General features: G+C 38.2%; 1 protein-coding gene across 12 annotated transcripts in view; it reads left to right on the top strand.

Moving 5' to 3' along the window:
* The window catches only part of ROBO2 (roundabout guidance receptor 2), a 1,044,784-nt gene that overhangs the window by 603,649 nt on the left and 415,004 nt on the right, over positions 1-26,131 (top strand). The gene's annotated exons all lie outside the window — the stretch shown is intronic.

The raw sequence follows: 26,131 nt of genomic DNA, 5'->3' as shown, positions 1-26,131 counted from the left end.
GTAAGCAGCCCTTCCCGTCTCCTAACTTAATGGAAAAGCAGCTTATGAATGGAAGAATGTCAGCTTGAGGTGGCGAGCAAAGAGTAAAAAAATACCGTGATAAATCTTTTATTTGGGGGTGGGGAGTGGGAAGGGGAAAGGAACAGCAGAGCGCTGTTGTAGCTGGTATTACTTTGCCGCCTTCTATTGTTAAACTTTCCACCGGGAGAGCCAGCTGATGAAATAAATAGGTTAGCCCTGCCTCGGCTCCAGGTGAGGGGGACTGACGGATTTCCAGAGTCCCTCAACGCCTCGCTCGGCGCTGGCGAGCGGCAGGAAGGGAGGGAGGGAGGCGGGCTGGGAGCGCGGGGCGGCGGCAGCGCGGCCCCGACCACCCCGCTCCGCCCCCGCCCATCTCCGCCGAGCCGCGCAGGTGGGGCGGCAGCGGCTCCCCATCAGCTCCATCCTCATTCCGAGCTTCCCAGAGGGAGGGTTTTCATGAAGCTTAACGACGTCTGGGGAAAGGGTGGGTTTCCTTATGAGCACCGTCCCCCCCCTCCTTTGGGTGTGCTCTGTAACGTTTCTTGTGGTTTCGAGTTTAAGTACTGGATGGGGAGCTGTAAATTATCATCTTGGGGAAGTACGATTTAGCAGGGCGAGAACTTCAGTGTAAGGGTAAATTGCCTTTCAGCGTAGGGGTGGGCGCTGTGCTGCTGCACAGGCGGTGGATGCACTAGAGCAGCTCAAGCACACGACTAGGAGCGAGCATCCGGCTCTACAGAGGGTGTGCTGGCACCAAATGCTCGCCAGCCCAGCTAGCATTGGGTATTTGCAGCTCTGAAAGTCCTTTAGGCTTGAGGTGAATGCAGTGTCTGGGATCCTGAATGTTTTTGCCTGTGTGTCAGAGCAAACTTTGTTCCGAGAAGCTGCTCACAGCATTTACTGTATCAGTCCCGAGGCAAGGGCTCGAGGTTTATTGTTTGCAGTCACAGGCTGCTTTGAGCGTTTCTCCACCACCCCCTAGCAATAAAGGAGGCAAAATAGAAGAGGGAAAGATTCAAGTACAGTTTTACCTTGGGTGCATAATATGCTCTGCAGTTTAATGTTCAGTTTGGTCAGTAAGAAAATTTCTACATACTGTGCTCAACTAGACAGGAGAAGTTTTAACTGTAAAAGGGTTTAGTAGAACGTTTATGTCTGTCAGTGCAATCATAGTTTTGCAGGGATTTTGTTTTGTGTTTTGCTCTATTTTTCTTGCTGTAACAAAAGATCCTTAACTTTAAGACCACTGATATTGGAGGTATCTTTGTGTGCAAACTGCAAACATCAGGTCATAGAAATGTACTTACTAGTAAGTGTTTAAAATTGTATGTAGCTAGAAGGAAAACAATTAAAGTGCTCAGTGGCACAGAGTGAATCAGAGGAGCTTGGTGTTACAGAATGTAATTAAAGTACCAGGCTGTTTGGAGATATATGAAACAAATGCAATTAACCAGCTTGCTGGAACGACAGGAGCATGACATAATTTATTCGAGTTTTGTCATGGGGAACACATGTAGAACCTTTGTTCTGGTTTAGCCTTATGAGGGTGGGGCAGTGCAGGTGAAGCACACAGGTTATTTAGAGCCGGACCATTAGAAAAAATGGCCAAGGAGCTGCCTGGAATATGCGTGATGCTCCCCTTTTGTGGGAAGATATTGCAGAGACTGTCAAGTTTGCCTACATTAACAACTCTCTGAAATAAATAAAGAGCTTTGTGGATAGCACATCATGACCAAGTAGATATAAGCTGTTATTGTCGAAATGACTAACAAGTAGCTTTGAAGAAGTACTGGCAGGCAAGCTTGGCACACAGTGCTTTTGTCTCTTTAGAAGCATAGTAATTACGATCACATCTTAGGCTGACATGTACCACTAGTTGCTTTGTAAAGATCTCTATCAACGTCAGCACCATTTGTAATGCTTTATTTTAAGAATAAAAGGCAAAACCCAACAGACTTCTTGTTTCATAGGTCCTTGGTCTGTTTTCTGTGTTTGAAAGTTACCTCAGTGCGTTTCTGCGTTTAAGGGGGTTTTGTTGTTGGGTTTGGCTGGGTGTTTTTGTTTGTTCTCTTGGCAAGAGGTCCAGACATAGAACTGTAGCATTTGAGGCATGTTAACCATCCTTTCCTCTCTGAGCTTACTTTTATTTAGTGATTCAAAAGCGGTATAGATCAAAATGATATTCTTTTTCTTCAAAAGTTATTTTTTTACCTGTCCATGGTTTTAGGACACCTGAAAATTGCACAGCTCAATGAAAGTGGTAGAAAACATGTACTACATACACATATGTAGATTTTTAGGGGTTTTATTACTGTGCTTTTGTTTTTCCTGTAACACTGCCCATGTTCTTGCACTCTGATGAGAGAATAACTTCAGTTCTCTTTTTCTTTAGCTATCAATCTTGGTTATTGTTCTTGACACAAAGCAAACAAAGAAAAAATCAAACACAAAAAATCCCAAGTACCAAAACACACACACATACACACACAACTCCCCCAAACAAACAACAAAACACCCTACTAGACAGAGTCTGCACCATAAAGTAAGCCACTAGCTACTGGAGTTTTTAAAAGAGTTACATGTGGGTTTTTAATAGTGTTCAGTTGATTGGTCTTTCATTGTTACGTGATTTGTTCTCTTTTTTCCAATAATCAATAAAGTTTAAAATAACACGTATTAACAGAAAAGGTAACAACTGACATGAACACAGGTTTTGGTGGGCCAGACCCTGGCCTGGTAGGACACATAAGTACTTTCAATGAAAATGACTACCTTTTATGTCAGAGCTGGCTTTTAGTCCCTTGAAAACTGCAAGTATGATGCTGTTGAATGGGTGAAGGTGTTAAAGATATATGAGAATAATTCTGTAAAAAGAGCATTTTAGCACCATATTAATATATTTCAAAGGCACTTCTTTTCTTAACGAAAAGCATGCATCTGAAATGGTGTGGTGGCAGAAACATTCTGTATTTCTTTTCCTTTTTATTTTTTTAAATTCTTTTTATTTATTCATGCTGATGAACTACACGTCTGTGGCCTTGTGCAGGTCCCTGTTGCCTGTTGGAGAACATGGCTTACATATAAAGCTGGAGTATATTCTTCCAGCGAGTATTTGAGTTGACAGGGTCTTGATCTCTCATGTGAGTTTTGCTGTTGATGGATAACCTTTGCTTCTGTGGAATGTGTACATTTTAATGCTTTAAGAGTAAAATTCTGGAGAGTTTGCAGTTTTGTTTCTTTTACCTTGTTCTTCCATAGGACCCAATTCTGCAGGGCATTTAAGTGCTTCCATCTCTTAGCCACAGTCTTGCTGAAGTTAATAAGAATTTAAACGTGTTCCAATCATGTGCTTTAAAACTTTGCTGAGTAAGGATGAACTGTGCCTGTGATGACAGATTTTGCTGAATTAGTCTTAAGATTTTGCTTTCTTTACTTCTTATCTCATAAGTTGTCATTGCAACAATAGGTTTTTATGTGCAGAAGATAAGCAATGAGGGAACCCTGCCATTGTACTTCAACGAGGTGGATTTGCTTGAAAAGTAGGATGATAATCCAGGTACTTTGGTTTGTGTCTTTGCTAATTTGGAGCTCTGCAAAAGGTCTGATACTCCACAAATCTTTCTGAAAAATTGAAATTGGGGGGTTTTAAAGCCTTCATGTGAGTTGCACTGACTACATTAATCTTTCCATTAGGAACGCTCTGAAATGATGAGATTGATGTTGCTCGGGGAGATTAAGTTTTACCAATGCAGGCTAAAGATACGCAACCTTAAAAGTAGACAAAAGAATTTAAGTACATTTTTAAGGATGCATAAAAAGTACCAAGGAAATGTGCCAAAAAGTGTGATGAGAGGAAAAGGAGGCTTTGGCTGGTCTGTCCAGTCAGTTCCATTTCCTGGAGTCACTTTTCCATAGCAATGCTACTTGGGCAATTACTAAAGAGTATGCAACGCCGTTTTAGCCGTTTGTTGCCTTTGAATTGCTATTTAAATATTGATCTGGGCTTAATAGATTGCTGACAGGTTCTGTGCATTCTGTTTCAGCCACCTAAGAGGACGCTGCTGTCAGGTTTTATCTGTTATCTCAGCTGGCATGGCAGAGGTTGCTCTTCCTGTGGCTGCCATCTGGCTCACACCTCTCACACCAACCTTGGGGAGGATACTTAGTGGTCATGCTGATGCTGTTTGTTGCCAAGAGGCTCCGTTACTGGTGTGCTTTTCTACATTTCTATAGGAATCTCTTTATTTTGCAAGAAGGCCAAAGAAAGCAAGTGTTTGCTCTTGCCAAATAAATAAATAAAATGTTTTGGCTTTTTGGTTTCTTACATGTAACTGACTTTTTACAATACTCTGTTATTGTTACATGAGGATTCTTGCACTTACGTTTTGACAATACATGTGCCTTGTATGTTCAAAACAATTTGTTTTGTGGCTGGGTACAGGATCCCATTTTAAATCACTACTTCAGAGAAATGTTGAGGATACCTTTTATGCAGGATAGTCGTGTGGACTATTAGTTATAAGATCTTTGAATGCAAAATATTGTATAGAAATAGAGATTTGCAGGTGTATATTTAGTGCCACCATTTTGACTCTGACACCTGATTTGTACTGTAGCTTGTGGACTCTGTGCCCTTGAAGTTGTATGGACAGATATAAGATTGAGTTTAGTGTTGTCCTCACCTCAAACTGTTTCCTTAACAAAATAACTGCTAATCACCCATGGTTAATAACTTTTGTTCTTATGGTGGATAATTAAATAAAGGCCGTTAATTCAGATTCTGATCCACACCACTGAAATCTGTAAGAGTTTTGCTGTTGAGTTCACAGAACACTGTGAAAGCAGGCGAGGTTATCTTGGCTTACTGTCATCATGATCTTGCTATAAGATGAAGCTGGGTTGTTGTTGCATGCAACACTACCACAACTACATAAATACTAGAGGGTACAAGTGTGTATTGATGTTTCAGTTCTGTTCACTCTTTTCTCATTCCTACAGTGCTCTCTTTACTAGAGCAGAGTTTCCCTTTGAAACCAAAAAGCTGATTCTTGTGCTGCATTGTGTATGTAAAGATATGCATTCTTAATGTTTTTTCAAGCCAAAAGTTCATGAAGTAAAGAATGGCTTTTTAATTCAATCTCTGCAGCTTATCTTGGCATTGCTGGCATGGAAGAGATCCAAGATGTTCTTTTAATTTTATTAAAATAATAGCTGTAGTCAATAAATACATGAACAACAATGGACAAACTAACCAGTAGTACCCATGTAATAACCTGCTGATACTTATATTGAGCCACTGTACTCTGGTGGCCAAGGCTCATTGAGATTAATCTCTGTGTTATGGACAAATGTGAAGTGAGGTTATTCATCTAAACACTGATCTGGCAGAAGTATCTTGAGCATGTGCATTGAACTTGCAGCTCCTTATCACTCTCCCCCAGTCATTTTTAAATTTTTTTCTTTTTTTTTTCCTTAGCAAATTTTCTTTTTTTGTAAACTGACTAAATAATGGTTATTATCTGCCGATCCCTGAGTTAATGCATCTGTTTAACTGCTTTCTGCTTACGTACTAGATAGGCTGGCAAACATCATTCCTCGTTGCTTGTTTGCCTTGCTGTTTCTACCAGGAACCATCGTGTCTCTGGCTTGCTGATAACTGAAGGTCACCCTTATCTAGTGATTCCAGCGTGTATTTTGTAACCCATCGAGACTGTGTGCATGCAGGTGCTATTGCAGACTTTCAGTGCTATTATCTGCGGAGGCTGTGGGGATACTCCTTCAGTTCTACCTCCCTGAGTGATGACTGGAAGAACACAAAGTATCTTCGGATTCATTCCTCATCATTTTCAGGTGCTGAATGCACAATCTCTTCCAAGCTTGATTTGGAGCAGCCTTAATGATACATGGTTATTTGCTTGCAGAATTACCCTTGTCAGTGAGTCTTCATTGTACCACTTCAGTTCCAGCAGAATTCTTCAGTCTGATGACAGTGAAGGACCTGCCATTGTGCTACTTTATACTTTGTTATATCTTGCTTTTACTTTCTCTGCTCACTTTTTCTCAGATTAGTTCGAAGAACAGTCTATTTGGTCTGATATATGGAAATGAACTGGTAGGATGAGTGGGGATGCCAGGAGCTAAGTATGGTCTCACTCATTAGAGACTACCTAGATGGTTGTTCCGCCCTGTCTGTTGCAGCATATGGTCTTTCATTTCTATTTAGGCACTGCTTCTATAGCTTCAGTGCAGTGTGCCAAGGAGAGAAGAGCATCTCTGTGATGTGCCTGTCATAAATGCAGATTGGACAAATAAGTAAGGAATAAATGGCCAGAAGCAAGTTGTAAAACACAGTGAGCTGTGGTTCACTTCTATTAATCACTTTCCATTGATTGCAAGAGAAACTGAGTGGAAAAAAAATCTAACCTTTTGAAACCAAAATGTCAGATAACTAACATCAGTCAACTTGCTCCTCATTCATAGTGAATGGAGGGACAGTTCATGCCAGGGTACCAGAGGTACTTTTTCACTGCTGTGAAAATGTCAAGAGTTAAAAAGCAGTTATGAAAAGTATTTTAATGCTGCAGGAGCCCTATAATCATGGGTTCTCAGGCTGTCATTCTGTGCGGTTTTCAAGGTCCACATGTCCTGTAGTCTGGATTACTTCCTCCTGGCAAAAGGAATGGTTAGTTTTAACTGTTTTATCCTAAAGAGAATTCTGTAACTAAAGGATGGACAATAGTTTCTTTCAGTATTATGAAAAATCCTAATGGCACAGCAAAGCTGTTGGACTAAGCTAGTTGGAAAAAGTGTTTTCTTCACCTGGATTGCCTTTCCCTAGAGAACTTGATCTCTTCGGGATTGTCACTCCATAGTAGAGCTTGCAGGAAAAGGATCTGTGGGTGCATCCTCCTTCTCACTTTCCAGTGTGTATTATGTCACCTTTGAGGCCTATAGATGCTTATTTTACCTGTGTGTACAGTAGCACTGCCCTGCTCTGACGGTTTTCTGGAGAGAGAAATTACACTGTAAGCTGGGAGAAAGGGTGGGATAGCCTGATCCCAGGTCCATGGCTTGATGGGGAGAGACAGCCAGCAGAGGAGCTGGGTTAGATAGTGTAGGGGATGAACAGGGAGCAAAGCACTACTAAATGCTGATCCCTGAACACTTCAGGGTTGTTTCCTACTCACTGTGTTTAGGCTTTTATTGTTGCTATGTCATTTGTACATCGCTTACCCATGAAGTGAATAAGTTTTTCTGTTAAATTGTCTTAGACCAGTTTTGTTTGGAGTGGTTGCAAGAAAATGCTAATTTGTAGTTTGATGCAGTGAACTAAGGCCTGTGCTGGCTTTAACCTGATGCACTGCAGAAGTGCTGTGATAAATTGGCTAGGGCTTTTTTATAGATATGTTTTTATGATATGTAAGAAGAATTCAGTGGACTAACTAAAATAGTTGGTTTATGTCAAGGCAACAGCTATTAAACAAAGGACTGTTAGTGGAAAAAAACCCCAAAACCCTATCAGAAATACTGCAGGCAGCATTTTATCCTTGATCTATGCATCTGTTACCAGACTGGATTTTAAATTATAATGCTTTGTTTTTTAGCTAGTCGATGTGATTTGGCTATTCAGATGTATGTCTGAATTACAAAATACTGTGGCTTTTTTTTTCTTCTGCTTGAATTTGTTTCATCATATTAAACTGTGCAGTGTGGTCTTTACCTAACGAGATCAGACAATGTGTTCTGTAACATGTAAATCCTATCTGCGGCGTAAAATCTCAGCATTTAGAATAGGAGTATCCTATGATAAAATAGTCTTTTAGTGCCGTTGAGTTTAAATCCCTAAGAATAGTTTTCTCTATGTGTACATCTAGATTAAAAAAAAAAAAAAAATCTTTGTGGAAGTGTATATAGATATAAGTAAAGAAAATAACTTTAGAAACTGTCAGGTGTATAATTCATGTCCCTGAAAGCAAAACTCTAAAGAGGAGTGGGAACTCTTAGAACACTGAATTAAAGGAAAATGAAACATGACAAGTAGGCAAACAAAATTTTAATGAAATATGAATCAGTGTAAACTAGAACTGCTTATTATTGTTATCATTTACTGACTCTTTTTTGACAACTGCTCAATTTAGAATGAAATGCAGAAGAACATATGTCTGTCTTTGTATGACCCCAAATATTTCTGTTCTCCCTTTCAGCAGACAACATGCCTTTTCTCCCCTTAAGTGATTTTTGGTTGCTAGGAGAAGTGCAATGGTCTGCCCTGCTCTTACCCAGCAGTAAAACTGAAAAGTGTATTGAGGTAAAGAGAGGGGCAAAGCACAGTGTAGGCCATGAATCACATGTTGTCTCTAATATGTCCACTTTGTTCCCACTTTTTCTTTGAAAACTTTTGTTTCTCCTAATGATGTTTCTTTCCAGCTGATCTCTCAAAGACATTCAGAAAGCTAAAAAAAAAAAAAAAAATTGTGCTGTTAAGAGTCCACTCAGAGGAACAAAAAGGAGGGGGAGACTTTGAGACTTACTTGTGGGGCCACATTGGTGGCAATGTGCTACTCAATGAATGGCTTCAGTCAGCTGCTGTTAAACTTGGGTGATTGATACCTTCTGTTTTTTTCCAGAGCTAGAAAAGTGTGCAAAAAGTCTTCATAGTGGTCCTGCCAGTTTTAATGCAAGATATTGAAGTTGTTTACAAACTATTTCAAACAGCAGAATATTCGGTGTTCTTGAAGCATTCAAGTAGTAATGTTGCATTATGTGTGCATGATGTGTGTTAAAATCAGAAAAGTTTGTTAATAATTGTGGTACTTTTGTTCTAGTTTGTGAAACTCTTGATTCACTTTCTAAATCATGTTTTTTCAAATAATTGTGTGCTGTGGCAAGAATCACTTGACCATCACCTCCTACAGTGATCTAAAAGTGGCCTTATACGAATGTCATTGGTTACTTTTAAACCTTCTCAGTTAGAAATGGTTGTGATGATGTAATGGGTATAAATTATTTGGCAATATTGTCTATATTAACAGACTATCAAAATCATGAGAGTTACGACAGATTTCACTTGAAATTGATTGCAGGATGAATGTATAGACAATATATTCTTTCCTCAAGTGCTTAATGAAACTTAGCCTGGAGAGCAGTCTTAAAGCAATAACTATATCTCTCAAGAAAGATTGCTGAAGAGGTCGTGTGTGAGTCCTGTGAATGAGGAAACTGAACGTGTGGCTGCAGAGATCTGTGATTTGGGCTGTGGAAACAGCTGAGTGCCTGTGGACAGAGCAGGCCTCTGTATCATTCCTTACCAGGAGTAAGTGATTGGCCAAGGGTCTCATTACCAATTTAAAATGTTGTGTTGACTTAATTTAGTGACATGCAGATAATAGAGAAATTCAATGATGATGTACTTGGAAAAATAGTGCAGCAACTTGTAACGATTTGTTATTCCCATAGGGACAAAATAGGTTTCACCCATATTTTCAAGGCTATTGGGTGACCTGGCAGTACTGGATTGAGTCCCAGTGTAATTTAATGGAATTTGTGTCTGTTTAGGTCAGGGCTGAATTTTCCCCCAGGGAAAGATGAAGATTGAAGAGTCGTAAGTTAAATTGCAGGGAACTGGCTCTGTCTTACAGGCTGCTAATGGGGGTGGGAGTGTGTGTGGTTCTTCTGTGTGTGGTGGGATTTTTTACTTTTCTTCCTGATCCCCACAGACTTTAGGAGTAGTTTAAATACCATCCACAGTACAGCTGAGTTTTCAGTTACTTCCATGAAAGCTGCAAGTGCTGAGACCAAGAATTTTCTCTCCATAAATCACAGCAGATGTTGCCTCAGTCATTCTTCAGTGTTACCCCAAAGCACAGTTGTCTTTCTTCCTGCGGAGTCCTTCCTCCTGCTGAGAACTGCATGGGGAAGCAGACACGTTTTGTCACTGCACGTGGATATTGGTTAATGAATTTGGATTAGCTATTAATATGTTAATATAAAGGATGTGCCCAGTATCATTTAGGAACTCCATGGCAGAAGGAATAGTGAGATTTGGTCTCCAAGATCACAGCTGATGGTGGGAGAGGTGTGCAGTTGTTTATAGTGGGGGAAGAAGGGCGACTTGAACTGTTTCTGCTGCTGCTGCATTTGTTTGCCTGACATTTAAAACGAGGCGACTTTTGAGGTACAGGAGGATCAGAATGGAAGAACTGCAGACCATTAAATATGTCTTCTAGTAATAATTTTCATTCCTGTTACCCGATAGTCCTGCCACACTGAATTATGAAAGAGAAAAGAGATAGAGGGAGATTCAGCACTGCTGGTTTGGGACAGGGGTTGTGGGGGGAGCAGGCACTGCTTCCCCTCAGCCCTAAGGTATGTGTTTCTGGGAGTCTAAACGTGCTAGGGAAGGAGGCTGAAAAGAAGTGGTAGCTGTGGACTTGTCTGAAATTGGAGGAAACCTCTTGTAAATGATAGCATTTAGCTGAATGTCTTTCCTGTTGCATTTCCTTCTTCATGCAGCTCAACACGCTGAAGGAAGGACCACTCTCCAGAGAACTCATCTGTTCCTAGAGCCCAATGCATTTGTAGAATAAACTTTCAGATTAAGTAGCATACCTCTATTTAAATCAGGAGCAGTTTATAGCTATGATATTGAAGTGGAAAAGCAAGTAAAGAAGGCAGGTTTGCATACACTTTTCCTGTCATGTGAGACAAATCTGTGACCATTTCTTACACTTGCTTTCTCCCCTCCTGACAAGTCTATTTCCTAGAGTTTTGCTATGATGAAAGATGCATGACTTTCTTGTCAAGTTTCAGATATGAAGTTTCCTCACTGTCAGTGCTTTACATTTCTAATTGTAGAATATTCTCCTCTGCATGGGCCAGAAAATGAGAAATGCCTTAGCTCACACACAGAAATCAGTGGATTTGAAACTTCTAGATTCATTCTAGGCCAGGGAGAAAAATGTGCTCATGTGTTTACAGATTTTCATTTCCTGTGCTCTTCATCTTCTCCATCTTCTGTGGTTCATTCACGTCACTTGCCTCCTTATATTTCTTAGTTGAAGAGTTTGTTCTATCTTGGTTTTTTGACAATTGATTTAGTTTATTTTCCAGCTCCTTTTCTGTTCTGTTCATTCTCCTTTGGCTGCTGTTTTCTAACCGTGTTGCTTGAATATGAGGAAATAAAGGACAGCAAGGGAGGAGGTAAGGCAGTGTTGGTGAGGAAACTACTTTTATAAGAAACTTCGTCCTTTGGCAGGGTTACTTGGGGAATTCTCTGTGCATAGATAAAGTTCTGTGGAGGCATAATCTTCTGCCAGGCTTAACTAGCCTCGAGGAAATTAAAATAAGCTTAAAAAACGTATGTGTGCAAGCCAAATTTTGTGTGAAGTTGGAAAGAAGTACCTTCCTGAACATTAAACCATTTCTTATGTCTTCCTTTCAGTTTTGAAACATACAAGTTTCCCCTCTGTCGTGGAGAATTGTCTTTTTCAGTCTAGTGAGAACTACAGATAACTGTGTTTATACATGATTCGTTGAGTTTCCTATTCTTATAAATGGTTGAACTTTTCTCAATTTATGAAATATTGAGACATAGAAGGATAATAAACTTTTAATTACCAATGGCTGGTTTTTTTAATATTCTACAAAGTTGTAAACAAAAAAATAACATTAAAAGGTAAGAGATACGAGGTAGGCATAAACAGATTATTAACAACATTCAAGGAAATTACTCTGCTGATACTACTCTTGAAATAATTTATATTATTTGAGGACTTGATTTCTGTTACGTTTTTATAGTGTATGCGTGATACATGTGTGTAAGAGAAGAGGAGACTGAGGAGACACCTCATTGTGGTCTTCAACATCCTCAAGAGAGGAAGTGGAGGGGCAGACACTGATCTCTGCTCTCTGTGACCAGTGACAGGACCCAAAGGAATGGCCTGAAGCTCTGTCAGGGGAGGTTTAGATTGGATATTAGGAAAAGGTTTTTCACCCAGAGGGTGGTTGGCCACTGGAACAGGCTCCGCAGGGAAGTGGTCACAACCCCAGCTCAAGAAGCGTTTGGAAAACACTCTCAGGTACATAGATGGTGGGATATTTGGAGCTGTCCTGTGCGTAGTTTACTTTCTTACATATAAGCTTTTTAATAAATTGCTATTCTATATAGGAAAGTAAACTGTGATGGACTTTGATAATCCTTGTGGGTCCCTTCCAACTCAGAATATTCTATGATAATGCATTAAGTACTAAATATGTACTATACAAAATATCTTGTAGGAGAATTCTCTTAATTTGCTAGGTAAGCTGGATGAAATACTTCCTGGGTTTCAGTTTGTTTGTTTTGTTTTTTTTTTTAATTCACAGTTGCTCTTAGTCTTATTGAAGAAGAAATTTTACTTTTTGTAGGGCAATGTATATGAAACCCTGACTCAGTGGAAGATGCTGGGAATTTTGTCATCAGCATCAGTGGGGCCACAGTTTTTCTTTTAGTGTGGTTGGCAAAGTGGGAGGTTAATGCTGGGAAGGAAGGTTTTTTGTTGGTTTTGTTTTTTTTTTTTTTAATGGTTGTACAAAACTTAAGAGAATGACTTAAAACTAAATATAAAGTTGTAATCAGGAGGTTAACAGATGCCAGAAGCTTCACCTGCGCTCCATTAGAAAACTAGTGGGAAGCCAAGACAATGATGTACAACAGATGAAGCCGTAAGTGTAGTCAGCAGCTTGAGAAGGAAGTCTGTAACACCACGAAAGCTACATTTATTTCATCTTCAAGTAGAGGCTGGCTGTTGACTTACGGTAACCACCTTTAGTTGCATCTGCCCTGAGGACTAAAATTTTTTATTATTAGAACAGCCAAAAACCTATTTTAATTATTTTAATATTAAAGATCTATTTTAATATCTTAAATCTAAATTAAATATCTTAATTTGTAATAAATTTTGCAAATTAGAAAGGCAGGTGCATTATTTGACAACAAATTCCTTTCATGCCTCTTAGCACTTGTGTCCAGGTGTCTTACTAGACTGCTCGGTATTCCCAAAACAGGGATGAAGGTGGAATAAATTCTGTCACTCTTTGGATGAGAAGTTATAAATCTTGTGAATAATTACATTATTATAGGTTATAATTCTCCTGAATACAGGAGTTAACAGACACTTGAAGGGACTAGAATTATTAAGATTAGAAAAGAGCTCCAAGGTCAAAAAGTCCAACCTTTAACTGATCACCACCTTGTCAACTAAACCATAGCACTCAGTACCGTGTCCAGTCATTTCCTGAACACTTTTAGGAATAGTCATTCCGCCTCTTCCCTGGACAGCCCCTTCCAATGTTTATGAATCTTTTCAGTGAAGAAATTGCTCAGCCTGTACACTGAGTATCAGGAGAGAAAATAGATTCTTTAATATTCTGTGCTGTATCAGAAGACTTCTAAAATCACAGTTTACTTTCCTATATTTAAGTTTTTTATAAATCGGTATGAATTGGTTGCATATGTGTGATATAAATAAAATCTAAGTGGATGTTATAAGCCAAAGAAATAAATCAGCAGTGATTCTATTGCATGTTGTATTCTTGGTACAACTGTCTTGGAGAGCTAAAAATAGATATTGCTTATTATTTTCACTTTGCAATTATTTTTGCTTTACATGGCAAATGCAACTATTGTTAACAGACCTCAAAATTGCTTGGAGGGTATTTACTTAGATTATTTTGAGGAAAAGAATGGATGTCCTTGTTAAAGTATTTGTTAATGGTGTCTGACCTTTGGGACAAGTAGATAAATTGTCACTACAAATGACTGAAGACTTTTTTTTCACGTCTTCAAGAAAGAAATTTTGTAGAGGGTTTGTAAGCACTTTTCCAAGTGCCTATACTGTGAGTTATTTTTTAGTGAAAAAAGAAATACCCAAGAGGGGGAAAAAAAAAATCATAGTAGCAGTTTCAAAAAGTAACAAAGTAAAACAAACATAATAGAAAAATAAATACTGTCTTGCAGACATATCATTACCTTCTTTTGCTCCTTTCCAAATATGTCAAAATCAGCAAAAATACTGCTGTAGTTTCAGTAACATCTTCTTTAAAAAGTAGGTCTTGCTGGTTTTGCTTTACTCTTTCAGTAAATGGAAGAGCTTTTGCTTTGTAATGATTTTTGGAAGTTTTGCTTACTGCCAGTAAAAATGGCAAAAATAGGATAGGTCAGTCCACGAAGTGTTTGAGTGTTCATGGAATATATACCTAATACAATGTAGATGTCACTGGCTCTTGTTCCCCTTCCTGCTCATGGAGGAAAATTGATACCTGTGCTTGAGAACATTTCATGTTGATAAAATGAGGTGGACATTGATGATAGAGTTGGCTCTCTGGCACCGTGGCTGTCTCTTTGATAAACCAAAGATCCAGAACTTTTCGAGAAATATTGTTAAAACATAGTGTTCCTGACACCTGGTACTTCTTGCTCACTCTGGTGAGACACTTTGGGGGTGAGTGAGATGACACTTCAGAATTCAGAATATGGAGACTTAGTGAGATTCCCTTATTATATAATAATAAAGTATTATATGAAAATGTTATTTATATATATATATGTTACTATATATAAAAGTTATTAATAAAAGTAGTAACCAGAGCAGTAGAGTTGCTGTATTTTTTGCTATAGAGTTTTAACTTTTGTTTATAGAAGCAGAGATTCACAATGTGCCTTACAATCTATATTTATTTTTAGTCTTCCAAGTAGTTGGAGCAATCAAACTAGCCTTGTCATAGAAACTGCAGAATACCTCCAAAATACCTGGTGGGAAGGATTAATGAAAAAAGTCTGTCTGCAAAGTTAAGTTTCATCTCAGCTTAGGTAGAACTAGGTATATAAAGCTTCTTTCAAGGAGAGAAGTTATTTTTTTATGTATTTATCTCCAACACCAATTTTACAGTATAAGATACAATTTCATGCTTAGAGATCCAAAAAAAACCAGAGACCGAAAATAAAAATTTCCTCAGAGAATAGATTTCAAAATGCCTTCCAGAAATATTGAGAGATTTTCATGCCTGCAAATAGTAGACCTTGGATTTTGTTAAAAACTTACAGTGAATGAAATGGAGTTTATGTATTATAAATCTTAACTGCAGTTCTGAGAGCTATGACATAAACAAGGCAAAGAATCTTTTGGACCGTAGATAAACTAGTTACTTGAACAATATAAAATTAAAATTCACTGAATATTTATCTGTTTTTATATTGAAAATGAGACAGTGCAAGTCTTGACAGTTGTAGCAAAACTGGACTTGTGTCTAGGCACATGATTATAGCCTGTTCACTTGCTGGACATTCATGTAATGTTAAAACTTAGAGTGCTTTAAAGAAGAATTACTGTTGTATCTCAAAACCACTGCTTAAAACACCAAATAAAAGGAGTTAAATCTTTGCTCTGCTTGCACTCTGTCCATTGAGAGGCCTCTGAAAATAGAGCTGTAGGTAACTACTCGATGTCTTAACTGTGTATACTCCACGAATTGCTGGACCCCAGTTATGATAAAATACTGATAAAGTCTAATTAAGTTGGTTTATCAGGGCCCATGTATTGATGTCATACGTTGGAGTTCATAGGCCAGTACTCCTCTAGGCATACCTTGTCACATCCATTTGCTTTGTGCAAAGATTGGTAGGTAAAGAACTGCACCAGTTCTCATGTGGTGTGAGGATGCCATATGTGAAGGAGGCGGTTGTCCACTTCTGCGGTGGAGGGAGTTTGTGGTGGCTGTGTGGCACAAGATGGGTCAGACCGTCTCCTTTTGCAGTCTTAATTAGTAGATCTTGCTCAAAACCATGAGGAGTATCACGGGCTCTAAACTGACAGAACTGTGTGATGTTCTTGCACAGGGTTTTGCCTGAATGTTAAATGACACATTGGTAGGGTTGAAACAGCCGGAATGCCAAGTTCATAAATTTGGGTGGATTTATGAACCTTTATATTACAGACAGCTCTTGTCTGTGGGAATATCCTTTTGAGGAATTAAGTCTTTCATTCACTAATCTATGTTCTTTCACTTACTATATCATTCTATTTTATGTGTGTGTGTTTCAAAATGCTTTTTAATTCAAGCAGCTCTTGGGTGAGTGGAAATCTGATGTCACTTATTAGTGTTACTTGTAAGCTAGAAGTGATCTCCTAATTTGAGGAATTTCAATTATCATCATGCCTCCTATTGATTAGGCTTTGTTGTTTTAGGGCAATTGGCCATCTTTTCAAACCATAATAGGACTGTTGAAACTCAGCCACTGAAAAAATGGCACTAACCTTTTTATTTTGTACAAAACATAGAAGGCATAGAGTTTTGAGGGTAAAAATGTAATCTGAAATTTCTTTTTATTGTAAATAAGAGGTATGGGTGGATTGTTGGATCAAGTAGTGGCCTTTCACCTCTAAGGCAACAGCTTAAATTAATCCTTAGATCCTAAGTTAATTGAGATAAATGGTTTTAGCTTTGTCCCTGGTGTAAAGTAGTCCATATTACAAAATTGCCATACATCTGTTTGTGCAAACTTGGTATAATTGGCATTCTCTTAGGACTGAGTTGTCATTGAGAGTGGACTATTTCTTATTGCTTAGGAAGGTGTTCCCTCTAGGTCAGGGTAAATGTCATTGTTGGGTCTGTGAAGGAAATCTGCTCCTGCCTCTCTTAATAATCCATAGCTGACAGATTTGTCAGAAGTGTTTTTAGTGCTATAGCTGTTCTTTTAAATAAAGTAAAAAAAAAACCTTTTTGTGTAAAGAAAGTAAATCAGTAGGAGACTGGACCTTATTTTCTCACATTTGGTAGGAATCCAGATGCTCAGAGATATTAAAATTGCCTAACTTGCCATTTGCTTATGACAGCCTTCAATATGGTCTTGAACTTTATGAAAGATGGGCATGTGGAGAGGAAGATAAATTAACATAGAATACATTATTACTTACTAAGGACTCGGTTGAACTTGAGTGAAAGAAAGCATTTGGCTTTCGTTTCCCATTTTCCTGGAGGATCTGTAGGATTTCCAGTGCATTCTCTTTTCTATTATTATGTGGGTGGTGAGGTACTGGTACAGGCTGCCCAGAGAAGCTGTGGGTGCCCCATCCCTGGAAGTGTTCAAGGCCAGGCTGGATGGAGCTCTGAGCAACCTGGTCTAGTGAAAGGTTTTCCTGCCCATGGCAGGGGGTTGGAACTCGATGTTTAAGGTTCCTTCAAATCCACACCATTCCATGAATCTATTATGTGTAGATGTGGCATGTAGGGACATGGTTTAGTGGTTGACTTCACAGTGTTAGGTTTGCAATTGGACTCAATGATCTAAAAGGACTTTTTCAACCTAAATGATTCCGGGATTCTTCCTTCAAAGGAAAAGCAATTTGTGTCTTACTGCTTTTGGCTGGAGAGTTTTTGTTGTTTTCCTGCTCTTGCTCTGATATATCTTCTGGGCTGAACCTTTGGAGCTGCAGAGTCCTGTACCTCATTTTCTTAGCTGTCAGAGAGTTTGGAGGAGTGTAGGATCAAATACACAGCTTTTACTCAGTGCCTCCTTTTTAACCCCAACTGGGATGGGAAGTGTTGGGAGGCAGTGAAGGAAGATGTGTCTACATATTGACCAATATTCTGTGTGGTGTTATCCAAAGCAGAGTTCCAGGTCAGTGTGCTAAGTGTTGTCTTTGCATACTTGGAGGACGTGTTTTCCCAAAATCTTTAGATTTAGATGAGAAAAGGATTGCAAAATATATTTATGTTGTACAGGAATTGGGGAAAAACTTCCAAGAAGACAATGGGTATGCACTGAGTTCTGCTTGTTGTCTTGTGTTTCCAGAAAGAGAAGCAACTTCCAGGTGGAATGCTATCAAATTGCATATATTTACATACCTCTCTGAGCTAGGGAGGGAACAATTTTCTAAAAGTAAGGGAACATTACAGCATTTTTCTCGTGCAGATTTGCTTATGTTCCTATTTGAAAGTAGAACACCAATCTCATTTGTTTTGTATAGTGAAAGAAAAAGATTTTGAAAAAAATATTTCCAAAGCATTTCTAGCTTGTCAGGTATCTCTTTATATGAAGATTTTGAAAATTGCTTTACATAGTAGTATTTGGTTAATGTTTGTAAAATATAGAGACATACATTTGTAAAGGAATCAGAGAAACTGCCTCGTATGTGTCCATAGCAGGATCCTACATAAGAAGTTAGAGTAGATGTCTTAAATCAGTAAAGTTTGGGCTCCATATTAGGTCAAATTTAATACGTTTCAAAGTGTGCATGTTTTGTTTCAATAATAGGTGTCTGGGTTAACAGGAGTGGAGGAGAGAGGAGTGGGAAGAAAAAAAGAAAACAAAACACTTTTCTCCCATTATCAAAATCCACTCCAAAACATGGAATGAACTGTCTTATCATAATATTCATGCTGTTTAGTTACTGTGATTTCTAAGGATAGGAGATGGATAGAAATTTGTGGTAAAATTCCTTAAGTGTGCAGTTTGAATAAAATAGGCATCTCAGTTACAGCATCTTTTGCTGTATCATGTGTGGAACTTACTGGCAGGAATGGGAGATGTGAGCTGTTCTAAGCCTTAAGTAGCTGAAAGGGATTAACCTTACACAGAGGATTTACTAATGAAGACGTCGCCCTCAGACACTCAGAAGGAAAGGAAAGTGAATTGTTGATCCAGAAATTATTCTATCTAGTTGTCCTAAATGCTTTTCTTTTCCTTTCATTCTACTTCTAAATTTAGTTTGTTGTATAAGTGTGATTGGATCTTATTTTCCTGTGGTGTGTCCATGCTTTTGTAGTAGTTTCACAGTAGTTGGCAGTCAGTAAGGTACAGTCTGTGGACACAGAGACATGGCAGTCAAACTGTAGGCTGTGATAGCAACCTGTGCAGTTTTTGGTCTGATACTTCATTTTCATATGCTTAGGGCTAGATCCCACTATTGGAGCCAGTATATAATTTATTTTCAAAGGCTGATGCAGGTGATTTTAATCTTTTCTGGCATTGGTTTGGAGAAAAAAAAAAAAAAAAGTCTTTAATTGGATGCCCCTGTTTTGCTTCTATTCTGTAAACAACCCCATTAGCTTTGTAGCTAGAGGCCAGGTGAGCATGATCAAGGTTTAAAAAGGGAACAAGAAGTCAAAGCTCAAGCAGGAGCAAGAAGACTCTCCACTGAAATGTGAGAAGATGTGGGGATAGCTTCTTTCTTGGTCAGCCTGTCTTTGAATGCTGAGTTGTGTCATTATTATTTAGGAAGGGCAGAAGGAGGTGCACATGGATGGGTAGCCCCCTTCATTAAATTGTGGGGTTTTTTCCTGAAGGATTTGTGATCTACTAAATTTGTAGGCTGAGATTAAGCAGGTATCAAAAAGTTAAGGAACGTGCCTGTTTGCCTCTGATTCCTTCCCTTGCCTTTTTACCATTATCAGCTGCAGGGTCTGTACTGGGACAACCTCCCTAGAGCTGTATTTCACATGCATCTTTGCTACAGAGGGTTGAAGCAGATTCTAAGCTATTTTAGACCAGATTTTGGCTAATAGAGCATGAGGTAACTTTTTGTGCTCTTTAAAATACACTGGTTATGTTACTTGTTTTAGTATATGGTTATGCACATGCATGTATATAATTGTAATTATTAAATGAGCTGCTGTGCTATAGGTGTTCTATTTTACATGTAGGAAAAGATAAAAATGTTGTGACAAAGAATTCTGTTTTGAGGAGACTCAGTATAAAAGTGGAGAGTCATTTAAGAAGCAGTTTTTAAATACAGAAAGGTAAGGCTATTGCTCTGGCAACCAGTTCTGTAAATCTGTGTAAGCTATTAAGAGTGTGGCATTAAAAAAGAAGCTTGTTCAAGTTTTCCAGTATATTAAATGACTTTAGTCTTGCAAGTTATTAATGGTGGTGTTATGCACTTTCCCCAATACACTGGATGTGATTTATTTTATATATTATTACTGTAGATTGTGTTTTGTAGATTATTGTTATTACTTCAACTTAATGAAAGTTCTCAGCCATTACTGTATATGATTAATTTTTTAAAAAATCATTAAGATGTGGTTTGGGTCACACCAAATAAGACTTGTTTTTTGTCTCATTGTAGATAAACAATGCATTTTGGAAAATAAAAAAATGGGATAAGCACTTTGAGTCTTCCCAACTTCTAAGTGTTTGTGGCTTATTGACTTCCTGAGGTGCTGTCTTTGTGGTTAACTTCTGTGAATATAGCCAGTTGTTTGGGTGTTTTTTTAAACCCACCACTTATTTACTCTTTGCTTTTTGAGGTTTCTCTGAATAGAAGTAACAGAAGCATTCCAGCAAACCATTTCCTGTATTATGAGCTGATATCTGTCCCTACATCAGTTCTTGTGCCCAGTGTTATTAAAGAATACTGACAGATTTTAAGAAATCACTAGAGGCATGTTTTTTTCTGGCTACAGTCAAATGAAATAATATTAAACAAGCCATAAGCTGGGTACCTGATGAGCAGGGAACCAAAATGGTTTTAAAGTGCAGCTGATTCTGAAGTTTATTGTACTACCATAGTGATTTTCCCTAAAAATTCAGTGATATAATCATTTGAGGTTGTTGCATTTGATATTGATGTTAACCTTTAGCATAGCTGATAAACTGACTTTCTGCTGGCAGGCATCATTAATAGGAGGCTCTGTGCTGTCCTGAATAATTTTCCTCACAATTAGCAGCATTGATCTTGTAGGTGCAGCAGCAGCTGAAGTTCCTTGAGGCAATCAGTGAGGGAAAGTGGTTGAAACTCACCCTGAGCCGTGTCAGTTGTTCCCATTTGACCATTACAGCAATTACATTTTTCTAGTCCTGGTTTGTTGATTCTTAAAAGCAGTTTATCCCTCATGCTTAGACATATTTCACATGCTTACAAGGTAAGCAGTGAAAGGCAAGGTTCACCAAGCTGTTCTGTTTAATACCATCTCTACTTGGTAAGCCATTCTGGATATGAAGATTATCTGTAAATTCCTTTTGGACAGAGACACAGTGTCCTGGTATCTCAAATATAATGAAAGCCACGGGGATTTTGTTGGGGAGCAGGGCTGGGGGAGAAATGATGAAATCATTTCTAGTTGAAAAGCTGCCTTTATGCAATTTTAAATTAATATTGATTAGGACTAATGGAGTGGGCTCTGGGAGAGGCTTTACATACCTCTTGTGCCTACTAATAAGTTCTCATCTCAGATGCACAAAATCTCTTAAGGAAGTGAGTCATTTTTATCAAAGTTAGAAAAATCACTCTGAGTTTTTGAGTGAGAATAACTCACCAACTAAAAAAGCTTCAAAGCAAAAGCTTGATACTGATGTGGGGGAATAGCCTGGGAGCTGCAGAGCTGCTGAAGAGTACAGATGGGCAGTGGGGGGAGAGAGTGCTGTGTGAGACCATCTTGTGTTAAATGCGGATCTTGATATCACTCTTGGTGTGAACCTTTCTTCATTAACTTTATTATCTAGGATAAGAATTGGTGATGGTTCATTTTGACAAAAATCCAATCTTGAGTTTTGGTGAAAAACAGCATCCTACCTAAAAATGCATTTCAACTTGTATCCACCTTTCTGTTGGCTGTAACATTCTCTCAAATTATTATCTTCATTTTACTGTTAAGAAGGGTTTCAACAGGTGGGCAATGCTGGTCTTAAACTTCTATGGAGTGTGGTAGAACAACATGGAAGTTTTGAAAGAAGGGATGAAAGCAGACTACAAAGTACATGGATGGGTTACAGCTGCTGAGTGCCTGGGAGACTGTGCTAGGACCTGCAGTCTGGTATGAGGAGGAGTCTGGAGGAAGCACTGTTTAGGAGAGCAGTCTTTCAGTGCATAGGGTTTGCTGGACTTTGTCTCTGGGGGGGGTCGCTCAGATGGCAGCAGGTTCTGTTTGTCATTTTTTAATCAATTTGTTTAATATCGAGGATGCTTGAAATGTAGCTAGATGGCTATTTTTGTTTTGAGAGACTGCAGGCAGTAAAGCAACATTTGACTTTTCTGTTAAAGGTGACAGGAACACAAATGTGCAATCCTGTAAGCAAATATAAATTACAGAGTCTCTGTAGGTGCTTCATTATGGAAGGTTCTGTTGATCTTTCTAGTTCCTCCTACAATCTGAGGTGTTGTGGTGGGAGGCACCGTACTTGTGTTTGCAACACATAGCAATAGCCCTGCTGAAGTTAAGCCTTCTCTGACAAAGTGTGGAAAGCTTCTTAGATTGTTAGTTTTTCACCAACATACAATGCAAAGAGAAGTGCTACTGCTTGGTAATCTATTCCTAGTGAAAACAGTTGTTCAAGTTTAAGAAAAGAGCAGTTATTTCCAGAGTAACTGTATCAGTAAATAACTAGTGGTACTGTTAGTGTCTTGCTTATTGCATGTGATAAAAATTGGGGCATTATCCCTATATCGGGGGGATGTAACATACAGATCCTGGTTGAGTTCTAGGTTCATTTTTTGGTGTGAACCCTTCTCTGAAACATCATGGACCTTAATTTCTCAATCAGCCTATATGTGCATCAATATTCTCAGTATTCTTCCAGACTTACCATGTAATTAATACCTTAAAGGAAATAAACTGCTTTTTCTTTTTGCATTTTAGGGGAAAAAAATCTTGTTTATCTACTGATGAAATTTGTGTTTCTATATATATATGTGCATATAGAATGTAAAAAATAATGAATAGACACAGTTGTTAAATGAGCTCTTTGCATCTCCAAAGGTATAAATTGTTTAAGATATTGTAGTATTAAAAACTAATACTCTGGGAATTTCCATGTGAGGCACGTAAAATTAGTTTAAAATTATGAAAGAGTTTTGTTTTATGACTAAAGTAAAACTAGTAAAGCTAGACAAACCAAAATTACCTCTCAATAGCTCTAGAAACCTAGAGCTTCCTGACGTTCCAGGAGGACAGAGGGCAAAACTCAAACAGAGCAGGCCAAGAAGTTGCAGGTGAATCTTGCCTATGGATGTTCAGTGACGTAGCAGGAGGACAGTGACATTGGTCACGCATATTGTAAGCCATCTGTGCATGCAGGGTACAGGTCAGGAAGACACCTTGGGAAGCTGACAGTGCTATTTGTTACATGGGATTTTCATCAGTGGATCTCAAAATCCTTCACAAAGGAGTTGTGGCCACATCTGTATTTTAAAAATAGAAAAATTGGGGTGAGTGAAATATCTGCCAGGTATCATTATGATGGTAGAATTTGGAGCTGAGCTCATGTCTCGTGTGTTCAGGAGCACACACGGGTGCTGGACTGGTATCTGTACCCTTACAAAATGAATGTGGCTTGGAAAGAATATATGAGCATAGAATCCAAGCAAATAAATGTGTTGTCATCCACAGGGAGAACAAAGGGGTGACAGAAATAGAGAACGCTGTTTTGTAGCTCCCACTGTGTTTAGCTGTCCTAATATATGATATCCTGTCTCAAAGTGACAGAATTTCTTGTTTCTTTGATCTGTAGGATAGCAAATCTGTGTGCATGGTGCTGTGTAACAAATATCAACATTTGGTGCTATTCTATTTCCACACTCTTTTTTTTGTGTCTAGCTTACTTGAACACCAGTAAGATTAATGAAAATAGTATCTAATGCCAGTTTAAGTTTGAAAATACTTCCAGGGGAGAACTTTAAAGGAAAATGATGTATGTGATGGTCAAGGGAGTTACAGCAGAAGAGTAAAGATCCAGTTCATGTTGCTCAGTAAATGCATCTTGCTTTGTTTTCTGTTAGGAAGAGAATCACATGTTCAATTTTGGGGTACAATTTTACTTGTTTTGTTACATTTTAATGTAGCCTTTGAAAATCATCAGAGTTACCAGTTTTGCTTTGAAAGAGCACATTCTGCAGACTGTGATAATACCCCTTCCTTTAGGGGCCAGCAGCAGGAAGAAGCAAAGAGTAATGGTAGTTACATGTGAATTTAGTCTGGATGGAAATGTTCTTGGTAAAGATAATGTTAAATGGAAAATTTTAAAAAAACCAAGAAAATTATGATTTGGGCTCTCAGATCTGAAGAGAGGGAAGTTACACAGTTACCAATACACAAGGACTTCAGGAAGTCTGTAATAAGGTTAAGAAAGAAAAAGAGTTGCAATCAAAAACAAAATCAATAATCAAATCATATTAACAAGGAATAAATTGATTGCCAGAGAACTCTGAAAGGCTTTTTTTTTTTTTTTTTTAAGTAAAGTGTACTCTACATATTTTCAGGGTATATGCATGAAGTTAGCCACTGAGGATACGCAATATGAGAGATTTGTGATATGGCTTAACAAAGGATTTTTGGGAATGACAAGCTATTATATCAGCTTTGCAAGAGAACAGAGTGAAGCTGTGAAACTTCAGTGGAATGGGAAGTTTGTGCCAGCTTTCTGCAGATGGGGGCAGTTAGCTTTTTATCGTGTGTAGTTCTAGGTCTCATGATTTAAAACCGTGTCAGCAAAGTAGACACAACTTAAAGGTGATGACAAGAGATTAGTGACAATTTGGAAGAAGTTTTATGAGCAATTGAAATGAAATATGCCAGAGGAGATAAAAAAAGAATCAGGAGGACTGTTGGTATTTTGAAAGGTTTTTACTCATTTTTTACAGGGTTCATCCTTTTTTTTCAGTCAGAATAATTTAGATGATGGATAAAATTTAAAATTTATCTGTATCTTACAAAAATAATGATTTAGTGTTGCGAGTAATTTAACTAAACCTTGAAATTTAAAACTGGAGGTAACACAGTAAGAAAATGCATAGTTAAATGTTAAAATGTGGAGCTGTAGTGATTACAAATCTTTGAGAAGAGTAAGAGGATGTGGCCCAACTGGGTGTGATGCTCTGGCATTATGTGCATGATGTTATCCACTGTGGAACCCTCTTTCTAGTACAATAATGGGAAGTACCTGCCATTTAAGTAATTGTAAAGTCAGATGAATAAAGCTAGAGATCACTCTGCAGGTGATGGATCAAGATGATTAATAGTAAAAGAAAACAAGCTGATTACCTCTTCAGTTGGTTATGTGCAGGAAAATCCACTGTAGCTTGAAACGTTATTTTAGGACCAACATTTTAGGCATTTAATACTGAGAACAAAGTTGTATTGTACTGTAATGATTGCTATACTTTGATTTGTTATATAATTGATATATTTTAATGAAAATGGAGATCATGAAAAGGCCATGAAGAAATGGGAGGAGATTTGCAAAGCATTGCTTAGGCTTGGCCTGATTATTTTGAGAAACATTATTGTATTACTTGTACAATGTTTGGTATTTTTACTTTATGATAGTAATTATAAATCCTACATGTTGTACTTGTTTCAATTAATTGTTACACCATTTTTCTCTATGTTAGGTAACTGGAGGGGTGATTTTTTTTTTTAACGATTTATTTGTGGTTTAAGAGATGGATTGAAATTAACACAGGTGTGACACAAGTTGAGAAATGATGGTGCACAGTGGCACTTTAAAGCTGTGAGGTGAAAATACTTAGGTGATGCCCTTTCAATTGAGACAATTTTTTCCCAGTAGAATTGAAATCTAATTAAACAGTTTTCTTTATTCCACATGAATTAAAAATTAATAAAATCTAAAAAAAACGTTCAGAACACACATTCAGGCGTGGAAAGATGGAGGGTGCTGCATGATTAATCTAAGGTAAAAATAAGGAAGTCTTTCATTATTCATCATTTAATGACAGTTAGGAGCAAGCTGCAATGTTTTGATAAATGAGAAATGTAAAATGCTGGTGTGAAGCAGTTGTCTTTCTCTCAAAGTAGAACACAAAACTCAACCAAGCTCCTCAATGAAAATGCTAATTCCACATGATTAATCCTTTCTTCTTTTCTGTCTACATGAATATTAAGTAACTTCCTTTCCAGGGTCACTGGGAAGTTGTAACTGTTTTACTTTGGGTTCCCCTACCCTGAACCATAAAGCCTGGCCTTAGGGCCTAAGATGACCCTTATTGTTTGTTTCTGCCTCTTTGAACTCTTGCTCTTACTCCTCTCCTGGAGGAGGGAGGCAAGCGGTGGAACAAGCAGTCAGTGGCAATTACTGATACACCAGGAGTAGGTTTTTGTCAACTGCTTTTCAAGTGCC

The sequence above is a fragment of the Corvus brachyrhynchos genome, unplaced genomic scaffold (genome assembly GCF_000691975.1).
Source record: "Corvus brachyrhynchos isolate BGI_N302 unplaced genomic scaffold, ASM69197v1 scaffold152, whole genome shotgun sequence".
NCBI classification, from domain to species: domain Eukaryota; kingdom Metazoa; phylum Chordata; class Aves; order Passeriformes; family Corvidae; genus Corvus; species Corvus brachyrhynchos.
This window is presented reverse-complemented; position numbering and strand designations above follow the sequence as displayed.